This window comes from Rhinopithecus bieti, unplaced genomic scaffold (genome assembly GCF_001698545.2).
Source record: "Rhinopithecus bieti isolate Rb0 unplaced genomic scaffold, ASM169854v2 scaffold_7681, whole genome shotgun sequence".
NCBI lineage: Eukaryota > Metazoa > Chordata > Mammalia > Primates > Cercopithecidae > Rhinopithecus > Rhinopithecus bieti.
Window position 1 is genome coordinate 8,986,254 of NW_016806571.1, and position 13,682 is coordinate 8,999,935.

The 13,682-nt window shown below is 40.5% G+C and overlaps 1 pseudogene; it reads right to left on the reverse strand.

Annotated features, from left to right (window-relative positions):
- Nucleotides 1-1,043: 1,043 nt before the first annotated feature.
- On the reverse strand, nt 1,044-9,451 carry LOC108532773 (F-box/LRR-repeat protein 12-like; annotated as a pseudogene).
- Nucleotides 9,452-13,682: the final 4,231 nt, after the last annotated feature.

The window sequence follows — 13,682 nt, forward strand, 5'->3', positions numbered from 1 at the left end:
TCCATAGTGGCTGTACCAATTTACATTCCCACCAACAATGTACAAGGGTTCCCTTTTCTCTACATCCTCAGCAGTATTTGTTATTCCGTCTTTTGGTTAAAAACCAACTTAACTGGGGTGAGATATCTCTTTGTAGTTTTGATTTGCTTTCTCTGGTGATCAGTGCTGTTGAGCACCTTTCCACATGTCTGTTTGCCATTTGTATATCTGCTTTTGAAAAATATCTATTCAGATCTTTTGCCAATTTTTAAATCAGGTTATCGGATTTTTTCTTATTGGGTTGAGCTCCTTATGTATTCTGGTTATTCATCCCTTGTCATTTGTTGTCATTGTTTCAACTCATTTGTTGAAAATGAGTTCACTTTAGATGTATGGATTTATTTCTGGGATCTCTATTCTGTTCCATTGGTGTATGAGTCTTTTTTTTTTATGATTTTTTTCCTTAATAGCAAAATAATATATGTCTTGAAAAACATGGAAAATGCAGAATAGAAACTACAGAAAATACAATTGAGAAGCTTTATGAGCATTTTGATCATCAAACTACAAGTCGCAGTTGCCCTGTCTCTCTATGTCTCTTGTATGCATGTAGGTATATAAATGGTCTGTGGGCTTGTTGGTGTCATGCACAGGGAGTCTTTCTGGGATACTCTTAGGGGGGCTCAGTTCTTCAGGTGCCTTAGCTCTTAATCTCACCCTTATGCATCGTCCTGTTCCTGAGGACAACCCTGAAGATGAGTCTTCATTGAGCGCCTTCTGGAGGTTGGGAGCTTTTAGAGCAAGGCTTTGCAATGTAGCAGGAGGTAGCTGTGGTCTTACTTGTTTCCACTAGGAACTAGGCTTCCAAGAGGCTGACTCATGACCAATGCCACACAGCTGGTAAACAATGATTTCAATGGTCTGGGGGTCCTTAGGCCTCCTTCTCTCTAGCTGGGGCTTTCAGTTCCCTCAAGCCTGATTATCTGCCCTCTTCAAAGTGCTGCTCAGAGGGTCTGGGGCTCAACAATAAAAGGTGGGATGGGTCCCAGGGATAGATGAGGTGGTCACACCCACCAGTCCATGGACTCTTTGGGACAAGCCCTGACGATGACCCTACAGTGAAGCAGACCCTTACCCAGGGTCCTCTTGGCCTCCTGACTCTCCCACCCCAGCCACTGCAGCTCAAGGACTCTGAACTTGGACATGGTGAGGCAGGAGGAGAGAATTTCAGTGGAGGAGGGCATTTCCAGGGTGATGAGGAGACCTTGCCGGCCCAGACTCTCCAAGAGCTGACATTCCCTCCGGGACAGCCAGGCCAGGGGCAGAGAGGCCCCTTAAGATCAGCGTGATCTTGCGCATGTCTCAGGGGTAGCGGCTGATGGCCAGCAGGGTGCTGTCGCAGAGAGGGTACAGCCCAGCACCTTAAGCCCCTGCAGGTAGCTGAGCTCCTGCAGGCGGGCGTCCAGCCACTGCTCCGTCACGCGGTAGGTGCCGCCCCACCAGAGAGCGCAGGGCCTGGAAGCGTGACAGGTTCTGCTGGTGCTCGTCGCTGAAGGCAGGGACGCAGTTCAGCATGATGCATTCGAGCAGGGGCAGCACGGTGGGATCCGGCTGCCTGAGGAGCCAGGCCATGGAGATCTCGCAGCTGTGCAGCTCCAGGGTTCTCAGGGCGCTGGGCAGGCTGGTGATGGGCACCATGCTCAGGTCGGCCGCGTGCAGGCAGAGGAGCTTCAGTTTGGGGCACTTCTGGCCCAGGGCTCTCATCAGGAGAGGAGACAACTGGGGGGCCTGGAGCCAGAGAACAGGTAGCCGCCCATCTGCAGAGAATGGAGCCAGGATGCCATGTACCTGCCAAGCAGGTGCCGCATGACTTTAAATCGCACCGTGTAGAGCGTAAGGTCGACGTGTCGCCACAGCCACCGTCGTCCACCAGCCTCTTCCAGCGGTGACAGGCCCTGAGGAAAGGGATCTGCAGTGAGAACGACCCAGACCCCAGGGGGACCCGCATCTCCAGGTACCAGGTGCGCCCTCTGCCTGGCCTTCCCCGCCCCCACCCTGCCCCGTTCCCCGAAGGAGGAGACGCGGATCTGGTCCCAGACCGGGAGGTAAGAAAAGATCTCTCATGCTGTGTCTGTGTTGATGCCACTACTGTGCCCTTTGGGTTACACTAGATCAGTATAATATGAAGTCAGATAATGTGATTCCTCCAGTGTTGTTCTTTTTCTCAGGATAGCTTTGGCTATTCTGGGTCTTTTGTGGTTTCATATGTGGTTTCATAGGATTTTTTTTCCTATTTCTGTGAAGAATGTCATTGGTATTTTGATAGGGACTGCGCTGAATCTGTAGATTGCTTTGTAGCTTGGACATTTTAAAAACACTGCTTCTTCCAATCCATGAACATGGAATATACTTCCTTTTATTGTGTCCTCTTCAATTTCTTGCATCAGGGTTTCATAGGTTTCATTGTAGAGCTCTTTAACTTCTTTGGTTAAGTTTATTCCTAGTTACTTCATTTTTATTTGCAGCTATTGTAAATGGGATTACTTTCTTGATTTTGTTTTCAGACTGTTTGCTGTCAGCACATAGAAATGCTACTGGTTTTTTGTACGTTGATTTTTGTATCCTGCAACTTTACTGAATTTATTTATTAGTTCTAATAGTTTGGGGATGTATTTTTTTAGTTTTTTCAAATATAAGATCATATAATCTGCCAACAGGAATAATTTCACTTCTTCCTTTCAAGATTGGATTCCCTTTATTTTTTTCTCTTGTCTGATTACTCTAGCTAGGACTTCCAGTACTATGTTGAATAACAGTGGTGAAAATGGGCATCCTTGTCTTGTTCCAGATCTTAGAGGAAAGGCTTTCAGTTTTTGCTGTGCAATGTAGCCATTTGGGTATTCTTTAGACAGAAGGAAAATCTTCTATCTAGAATAATTTTCCTTCTTTCTAAAGAACAACCTTTAGAATTTTCATTTGTGTGAGTCTGCTAATGACAAATTTTCTAAAGTTAGTGCTTGCTTGAAAGGTCTTTACTCTCATTAAAGGAAAATACTTTCACTAGGCTTAGAATTTAAGGTTGACAATTTTCTTTTTCAGCACTTCAAAATATAATCCCGTTGTCTTCTGGTTTCCACCATTCCTGTCAATTGTGAGTTAAATTGTTCCTTCGAAGGCAATCTTTTTTTTAACCTGGCATTTTGTTTTTAAACTTTGGTTTTTGGTAATATTGTCATGATATACCTAAATGATTTTATTTATATTTATCTTGTTTTGGATTTATAGGGCTTCTTGTGGCTTGATGAATTTCATTACTTATGGGAAATTCTTATCTCTAATTTATTCAGATTTTGCTTCCACTCCATCCCCTTTCTCCTCTTTTTATGTAACTATAACTACTCATAAGGTAGAGCTTTTCACTTCATCCTCATGGTTTTCCCCCCATTCTCATTTTCCATCCTTTTTGTACCTCTGTATTTCCTTCTGGATATTTTCTTTAACCCATCAGCCTGTTCCTAATTCCCTCATCAGTTGTGTCAATCTGCTCTTAAACCTGACTACTGATATTTTCCTATTTCTATCATTAGATTTTCTCTACCAGATTTTCTGTTTGATTTTTTATTTATAGTTTCCACATCTGAAGAAATTCTCAATCTCATTCTTTGCCATCTTCGCCAAAGTACATTTATTTAAAATTCTATATCTGATCATGTCAACGTCTGGAGCCTTTGTGAATCTATTTCCATTGTGCTGTCTTTGTCAGCTTTCACTCATGCCTCCTATCTAGATTTTTTTTTTTTTTTTTNCAGCAGGGTGCTGTCGCAGAGAGGGTACAGCCCAGCACCTTAAGCCCCTGCAGGTAGCTGAGCTCCTGCAGGCGGGCGTCCAGCCACTGCTCCGTCACGCGGTAGGTGCCGCCCCACCAGAGAGCGCAGGGCCTGGAAGCGTGACAGGTTCTGCTGGTGCTCGTCGCTGAAGGCAGGGACGCAGTTCAGCATGATGCATTCGAGCAGGGGCAGCACGGTGGGATCCGGCTGCCTGAGGAGCCAGGCCATGGAGATCTCGCAGCTGTGCAGCTCCAGGGTTCTCAGGGCGCTGGGCAGGCTGGTGATGGGCACCATGCTCAGGTCGGCCGCGTGCAGGCAGAGGAGCTTCAGTTTGGGGCACTTCTGGCCCAGGGCTCTCATCAGGAGAGGAGACAACTGGGGGGCCTGGAGCCAGAGAACAGGTAGCCGCCCATCTGCAGAGAATGGAGCCAGGATGCCATGTACCTGCCAAGCAGGTGCCGCATGACTTTAAATCGCACCGTGTAGAGCGTAAGGTCGACGTGTCGCCACAGCCACCGTCGTCCACCAGCCTCTTCCAGCGGTGACAGGCCCTGAGGAAAGGGATCTGCAGTGAGAACGACCCAGACCCCAGGGGACCCGCATCTCCAGGTACCAGGTGCGCCCTCTGCCTGGCCTTCCCCGCCCCACCCTGCCCCGTTCCCCGAAGGAGGAGACGCGGATCTGGTCCCAGACCGGGAGGTAAGAAAAGATCTCTCATGCTGTGTCTGTGTTGATGCCACTACTGTGCCCTTTGGGTTACACTAGATCAGTATAATATGAAGTCAGATAATGTGATTCCTCCAGTGTTGTTCTTTTCTCAGGATAGCTTTGGCTATTCTGGGTCTTTTGTGGTTTCATATGTGGTTTCATAGGATTTTTTTTCCTATTTCTGTGAAGAATGTCATTGGTATTTTGATAGGGACTGCGCTGAATCTGTAGATTGCTTTGTAGCTTGGACATTTTAAAACACTGCTTCTTCCAATCCATGAACATGGAATATACTTCCTTTTATTGTGTCCTCTTCAATTTCTTGCATCAGGGTTTCATAGGTTTCATTGTAGAGCTCTTTAACTTCTTTGGTTAAGTTTATTCCTAGTTACTTCATTTTATTTGCAGCTATTGTAAATGGGATTACTTTCTTGATTTTGTTTTCAGACTGTTTGCTGTCAGCACATAGAAATGCTACTGGTTTTTTGTACGTTGATTTTGTATCCTGCAACTTTACTGAATTTATTTATTAGTTCTAATAGTTTGGGGATGTATTTTTTTAGTTTTTTCAAATATAAGATCATATAATCTGCCAACAGGAATAATTTCACTTCTTCCTTTCAAGATTGGATTCCCTTTATTTTTTTCTCTTGTCTGATTACTCTAGCTAGGACTTCCAGTACTATGTTGAATAACAGTGGTGAAAATGGGCATCCTTGTCTTGTTCCAGATCTTAGAGGAAAGGCTTTCAGTTTTGCTGTGCAATGTAGCCATTTGGGTATTCTTTAGACAGAAGGAAAATCTTCTATCTAGAATAATTTTCCTTCTTTCTAAAGAACAACCTTTAGAATTTTCATTTGTGTGAGTCTGCTAATGACAAATTTTCTAAAGTTAGTGCTTGCTTGAAAGGTCTTTACTCTCATTAAAGGAAAATACTTTCACTAGGCTTAGAATTTAAGGTTGACAATTTTCTTTTCAGCACTTCAAAATATAATCCCGTTGTCTTCTGGTTTCCACCATTCCTGTCAATTGTGAGTTAAATTGTTCCTTCGAAGGCAATCTTTTTTTTAACCTGGCATTTTGTTTTAAACTTTGGTTTTGGTAATATTGTCATGATATACCTAAATGATTTTATTTATATTTATCTTGTTTTGGATTTATAGGGCTTCTTGTGGCTTGATGAATTTCATTACTTATGGGAAATTCTTATCTCTAATTTATTCAGATTTTGCTTCCACTCCATCCCCTTTCTCCTCTTTTATGTAACTATAACTACTCATAAGGTAGAGCTTTTCACTTCATCCTCATGGTTTTCCCCCCATTCTCATTTTCCATCCTTTTGTACCTCTGTATTTCCTTCTGGATATTTTCTTTAACCCATCAGCCTGTTCCTAATTCCCTCATCAGTTGTGTCAATCTGCTCTTAAACCTGACTACTGATATTTTCCTATTTCTATCATTAGATTTTCTCTACCAGATTTTCTGTTTGATTTTTTATTTATAGTTTCCACATCTGAAGAAATTCTCAATCTCATTCTTTGCCATCTTCGCCAAAGTACATTTATTTAAAATTCTATATCTGATCATGTCAACGTCTGGAGCCTTTGTGAATCTATTTCCATTGTGCTGTCTTTGTCAGCTTTCACTCATGCCTCCTATCTAGATTTTTTTTTTTTTTTTTAGTATGCCCTGAATATTGTATTTACAAAATTCCTTGTAGAAGTAACTTAAGGCCTTAAATGATGATACAATGTTTCTCCAGGAGAGATTTAATTTTCCTTAGCTGGTGCCTGGGGATCACCTGCAAGGATCAACTTCTCATTTGCCTTTCCATGCTTCTAGAGTGCAACCCTTTGTGGTTCCAACTCAAACTGGGGAAAAGAACTACTAGAACTCTTTCTCAACTTTGGTGGGCCCTGGACACCAATACCTGTTGCTTTAGCTTCATAGGGCATCAAAACCATTACACACTGCCTGTAATCTCAGCCCTTTGGAGGCCAAGGCAGGCAGATCATTTGAGGTCAGGAGTTCGAGACCAGCCTGGCCAACAGAGCGAAACCCCATCTCTACTAAAAATAGAAAACTTAGCCAGGCATGGTGGTGCACATCTGTAATCCCATAATCCCAGCTACTAGGGAGGCTGAGACAAGAGAATCGCCTGAACCCTGGAGGCACAGAGGTTGCAGTGAACCGAGATCACGCCACTGCACTCCAGCCTGGGCAACAGAGTGACTCTGTCCGCCCCCCAAAAAAACATTACACACCCACTTGACCTCTCAGACTCTATTCCCAGGAAAAGAGGAAAAGAAGCCCCAGCTACAGGATCATCTCTCTGAGCCTTGCCCCATCTCAAGATCCTGGCCTTGGGATCGTCACTATCTTGTTAGCTCTCTGGGATCTTTAAGCAGAAAGATGTGCTTCATTTGTTTGTTGGCTTGTTTTCAAATTGTACTCAGCAGAAGGGTCAATCAGAGTTACTTTCTCTACCATTACTGAAGGCAGAATGCACTTAAATATAATTATCTTCTTTATTTTAATTTTAAATAAGAGGAGCTAGGAAAACAAAAGCTTCCTAATTCTTCCTATTCCCAAATGGTTCCTCAACTTGTAATTACTTAATCTAGAGGAACTAAATACTCATTTGACCAAATTAATTTCTTTTATAACACATTAATTCAAACAAGTGGTCATGTCAGAATATTAATGTGACTTTCACTTCAATCAAAACTGTGCTTCATAGCCACAAAGTTTATCATCGCTGATATAACCATAAGAATACTAGATATACACCCCATAAGAAAATTTAACTTTAAGTTGTTCATTTGAGATTATGATTTTTTTTCTTTTTTTTTTTTTTTTTTTTTTTTTTGAGATGAGTCTCGCTCTGTCACCAGGCTGGAGTGCAGTGGCCGGATCCAGCTCGACTGCAAGCTCCGCCTCCACGTGTTCACGCCCATTCTCCTGCCTCAGCCTTCCTGAGTAGCTGGGGGACTACAGGCACCCGGGTCCACCTCTGCCCGACTGTTTTTTTATTTTAGTAGAACGGGGTTCTCAACCATGTTGCTCAGGATGTCTCGCATCTCCTGACCTTGTGATCCGCCGTCTCAGACCTCCCAAAGTGCGGGGATGGATTGAATATGATTTTCAAAACCGATTAAAGATATTTCAAAGCTTGTGTAACTATTTTAAACTTTTCAAAATCATTACATAAGTATAGTAGCTCAAGCACTATCTAATTCGAAATTGCCATTCCTGCCCAATAATGAGTTTTTCCAATTTTACTCTACTCAAATTTTAACCATTTAAGAAAAGCTGATTTAAACAAAAAACATATTTTATGATCAGAAAACTTTGATCTTTAGAACCTCTTCAAGTTAGCATTTGAGACTAAGAAATTGCTTTTTAATCTTTCAAATTCATTCACCATTTAACAAACATTTGTTGAACACCAACTATACGTCAAACACACAAGTATATTACAAAGTTCCTTTTAAAAATATATCAGACTCTTGCTCATTTACTTTGCTGATTTATGTGCCATGTTAAACATTACTGTCTGTAACACAATCAGTGAAAAGAATATTTCCCAGTTCTCTGTGTAATGTGTCTTTTTAAGACAGCCTTGAAATTTAATCCGATGTCTGCATTACCTTCCTCATAAAAGGGGACAAATGCAATTGATAGTAAATGACATCAACATTCTTTTCTACTCACCCAGCAAAAATTATGACCTGTGGTTGGAATATTTCTAAAGCAAGTCTATAGCTAATTGGAACTTGTCTCTACAGCAGGGTTCATTTGAGAAGTGGATAAGGATTGTAGAAGTAACAGATTAGGTATCTGGCTTGCCAGAGTCATAGATGCCCTTTTAAGTGAGGAAATGAAAGTTGAATGAATGTTGGGAAAGTTTTAAAGTCCCAGCTAGCTAAAGCCAACTCAAGTCCAGAATCCATTTCTATAGCTAAGGCCAGCTCAAGTCCAGAATCCATTTCTATCTCCCAGGTCAATCTTTTTTGTAGCACACAATGAAATTGAGTGTGTTGATTCTATAACTGATAGCTTCTGAATGTGTTTTCACTAGTGTGTATATACAAATAATTTTGTTAAATTTTTTGAATGTTTTGAGGTCTGGGGGTTCTTTTCATCATTTCAGACAGAATAGAGAAAACACCAATTTCTGAAGACCTATAATCATCAAGTAGGCTCGTGTTCAAGTTGGGAAGACTATTTTTATCATTTTGTGTCTATAAGAAATTCAGCAGTATCTGAGATGGTTCAGATGAACCTTATGTTCATTTTTATGTTTCTTTAATAGCATAATAAATAGGCTGGAGGAAAGAGTGAAGCATCCCTTCCTTCACAGTGGTGCAGCAAAGTTACGATTGTCCCAGAGAAGAACATGGCTAGCTAAAAAGATTTTCAGCATTTCTTTCCTACTGTATTTTTCATTTGTCTTCAAATTACAGGTCCCCTTTTGGAAAAGTAAGATAACACAAATAAGGACAAAGTAATGGATGTTAAAATACGTTTCTGTTGTGTAAGCCTTTTGCCAAGTTATTCTCTACTACAGTCTCTAGATCAGTGGTTCTCAACCTCAGAAGCACAATAACATATGCTGAGGAGCTTTAAGGAATGCTGATGCCTGGGCCATCCCCAGGAAGCCCGATTTCTTGGTCTGGAGTGGGGCCTGGTCATGGGGATTTTTTTTAAGCTCCCGCAGTGATGTGGAGCTGGAGCTGACAGCCACCGCTCTCTGCGTTGCTCTAGTCAAGAGGGACAATTTCCATTAGTAGCAAAAACAGGGAACCTGTTCTTTATAGTGTGGGCTTCTTTCTCTAAATGAATTACAGAAGGGCTGATACTCTCTCATATAAGATAAAGTCCTTTTCTTTTGTTAGAAATTTTTCACTACCTGACTCCTTCAAAGATTGGTCCATGGTCTCAATCCACCTAGCAAAACCTTAGCTGTCCATGCAGAGTTGGTAAGAATCTAGGGTCAGGTTTCAGCCAAAGAACCTTACAAATGCAAGGTCTGAGAACTCTAACTTCCCCCAAACGACCCTTTCATCTATTAACTCAGAAATCTTATTCAGGACAAAACAAAATAGAGAACAAAGTAGAAGAGAAACTTTCATTCAATTTGCCCAGTTTTGATGTAAAATGTCACCTTAATTTTACTACCACCAACCTAACATTTTAAATACCATTTTCTTCTGAAAACACGACTTCTTTTCATTTGAGTTTGTATAAGCAATGAAGGAAAATTAGCATGGTTGTATCCACTTTACAGATGGAGAAATGTACACCTAGTTTCTGTGATCTATTCAAAGTCACCAGTCACCGACAGAATGAAAAAGTCAAAGCTATGTTCTTTCTGATGTTCCACAATTCATACTAAAAAATATTCTACCAAGACATTTACCTGAAGATGTATTTTAGGAATCATGATTTAAGGCTAGATCACAAAATTCCGTGAAATTTAAAAGAGCCATAAAAAGAATAAATCTGAAACAAAATAAATCCCGCAACTTGATGGATAGGCCTCTATGGCCTGTAAAGACACTTACAAATTACATGTGGTTTTACCCTTTAGTTTTCCCATCACTGACTTTCCAAATGAATGTTGTCTCATTATATTTATAATTTCTCTTAACAGATAGCTAATAGAAATAATGTGACAAAATGATAAGTATGGGGGTAATTACAAGTGATTATGACTGAAGAAGGGCGTATAAATTTATTTTCTAGAAAATTTCCAAGAGGATTTACAGACTTCTGTCCCCAAATACTCTGAACTAGTAGAGACAGCAAATTAGACTCTTTCAGCATAGTAACTCTACATCGTTTCTGGAGAAGAAACTAAATACGCTTCACACAATCTATCTTGCATTAAGACAATAAAAATGTTCCTCCTCCTAGCCCTCCCTCAAAAAAAAAAATATCCAAACAGAAGGAATGGTGAGAATAATTATTTATCTCTCCTCATTCTTGGTTTTAGTAGATATTGATGGACTACATTAGTTTCTTCTTCAGAAACTAATGTAGTCCAAGCCCAGGAAGATGTTCAACTATAGTTTCAGATTGCGGGTCCAGGTCTCAGTACCTATAAATACTGCTGAAGTGTCTTGAGTACTATTAAAGGAAAGTGAACATCAAGGCTCTGGTGGCCATATACCTTGTTTCAGGGCATTGGGGGAGGACTCACTTCTTTTCCCAAACTTTATTTCCATTAAGAGTCAAATAACATAAAGCCCACTGATCCATATCATACATACATCAAAAAGCAATGATAATTTTGCCAACAAGAAATAAATCAAGAAGCGTTCAGGCTCCAAGTAACCCAGAAGGCCCCAAGCTCAACAGGGGAAGAAACACAAACTCCGCTCTTCCATAACCCTCTGAGAATAAGCCCCAGAATGATAATACCTTGGCTGCATTCAAAACTCAGCTCTCTGGACAAAAGCAACTTTTCCAATCTGCACTTATTTTTTGTAACTCATTCAGAGGTTTAAAGTTAGGCTAAATATATTTTTTTTCCAAAATTAAAAGATTCTTTTAAAGTAAGCAAATAAGCTTGAAAAATACTTGGGAGGAATAGGAAGCTCTATTTTCAACTAAACAGATTTCAAATTTCTGTACTGAAATCAAACTAAAAGTTTTTTACCTCATTGCTGCTTCATGACTATTTCCCCTTTGTAGTTTGAGAGATTTATTATATGTATTGAGATATATACGGTACTCACTTCGGAACTAAGCCATTGTACATTTATAGAAATGGTATGAAATCTTCAAAGAGGCTCATATTACTTAAAATCTGCTTGCTAAGTGATTTTTTTAAAGAAAAATGAAAAATTCTTGTCTATGAACAGGGTCTCTCCAAACTCTGATTTTTCTCTAAGAATGCTCTTTAAAACAGGCTATCAAAGGAAGAGACTCTTTTCCATTGTCCCCTGTCATTAAAAATCTCTCTTCACAAGTTCTCACTAATTAGTTTTACTTAGTATCTGACTTGGATCTTTTTTTTACCATTATAAATACCATTATTGCATAGAAATCTTGGAAGATATTTTTGTGACCAAAAGAAATTGAAAAAGGAGAAATTTACATTGTGGCTTTGGTAATAATAAAGCAGAAATTTAACTTTTCACACTTAGGGTAACATATTAATATTTAGTCATGAGATCTGCTGGGGTCTCATCTGCTGCAGATAGCAGTGAAGTTTTAACCACTGCATCGTTTTCTTTCCACCACCCATGAAATACAAAGAATAGCTTTCACTTCATTTTTGTGTACACAAAAGCAGGATGGAAAATCTTCTATGTTCTTTTGCTGCCATCCAGTGGTTCTGATTGATAAATGCAATGATGATATATCTAACATGAGACGGAAAAATATGAGTCTGAAAGAGACACACATACACCTTCAAGAAAGCCTAAAGCATGAAAATCCAAATTGTTAAAAGTGATACATTTTCAATGGGATAGTTACATTATAAAATGTTCCTCTGTGTTGCATGAAGATTGAGGGAAAACCTCCCCTAGATAGTAAGTTCAAGCAAGAGTGGGGACGCTGAACTTCGTTCTCCCATTGTCACAGACTAGCATGGCATCAGCACTTAGTAGGCACTCAAGAAACACTTGCTTACCACAACTTTTCTCTTAACTGATTCATTAAAATGCAAATTATAATCACGAGCGAGGGAAGCACAATGCAAAGTTTTTTGCAGTTGAGTGTAATTTAGCCAATTGTCTCCTGGTGTGGGGATTTCTTACTTTCTATACAGAGCAGTTTTACACAGCGGCGAGCAGGAATTGGAGGGGGAGAGAGAGTTTGTAAGTTTAAGGAAAGAATTATTTTTAAGAAATATAACCAGGTGTATCAATACTATGTTTCTTGAATAGTTTTAAGATGGTCTAAGCTGGAGGACAAACTGCCAAACATTATCAAAAATGGCTATTCAGGGCCAGGCAGGGTAGCTCATGCCTGTAACCCAAGGACTTTGGAAGGCAGAGGTGGACAGATTACTTGGGGCCAGGAGTTCAAGACCAGCCTGGCCAACATGGTGAAACCCAATCTCCACTAAAAACACAAGACTTAACCTGCCGTGGTGGTGCGTGCCTGTAATCCCAGCTACTCATGAGACTGAGGCACAAGAATCGCTGGAGCCCAGGAAGCGGAGGTTGCGGTAAGCAGAGATCACGCCACTGCACTCCAACCTGGGCGACAGAGTGAGACTCTGTCTCAAAATTTACAAAGAAACTACCAAAAAAGGCTAGTCGGAATTTTTCTATTGCTGACACTAGCAATAGAGCACACCATCAAAAATGTGATGTGGCTCCAAATTATGTAGTCGGTATGCAAGTGTAACACTGACACCACTCCAACCCAAACTGAAACCAGCGAGACAAGTGTTTGAAAATTCAGTGCAAGTTTGGCCAATCAGCAAATAGAATTCATGACTGACCTAGGTCCTCTTCTCCGGTAAAACCTCCTCCATGTAGCTCCTTGGCCAGTAATTAGGCTTAAAGGGAAGACAACAGTGGTTAAGGCGCAGCCTCCAGAATGGCCCCACATCCTAGCCTCACTAACTGCATAATCTTGGACAAGGCCTAACCTGAGTCTTGATAACTTTACCTGTAAACAGAAAATAATACCCACTTCAATTGGCTCCTTGTGTGGATCACAAATGAGGAACACAGTGCCTGGCAAACTCAGTGTTAGCTGCCATAAATACATATATACCACATGCACACATACGTGGCATTAACAGACACACGCATAGAACAGATACTATTCAGAGCAGAGGGAATGATTGGAGAATCTTTCTACTCCGTTGTAAATCATTTATTAAATTTAATAACCTATACTTTAGTTACAGAGACTAGTACAAAAAAAATAAACATTGTGAAAATGACAATCCAGTGGGAATTTTAAGATCTCACTTATTCCACTTTATTCACTTTATCATAATAAAAGGCAAAAATTTAAAACAATTGAGAAGGGCATCAAAAACAAGACCTCAGTAAATTCAATTTTACTTCCCAACTCACATGTTAACAAGCATTTCTTATATATCTCTGACAAAAATATCTATTCGTGGAAGAGGATTCTTACTCTGCCTTTTAGGAAGTTGAATATATTGAAAATGTCTTCCAATGCGTCAGAGAA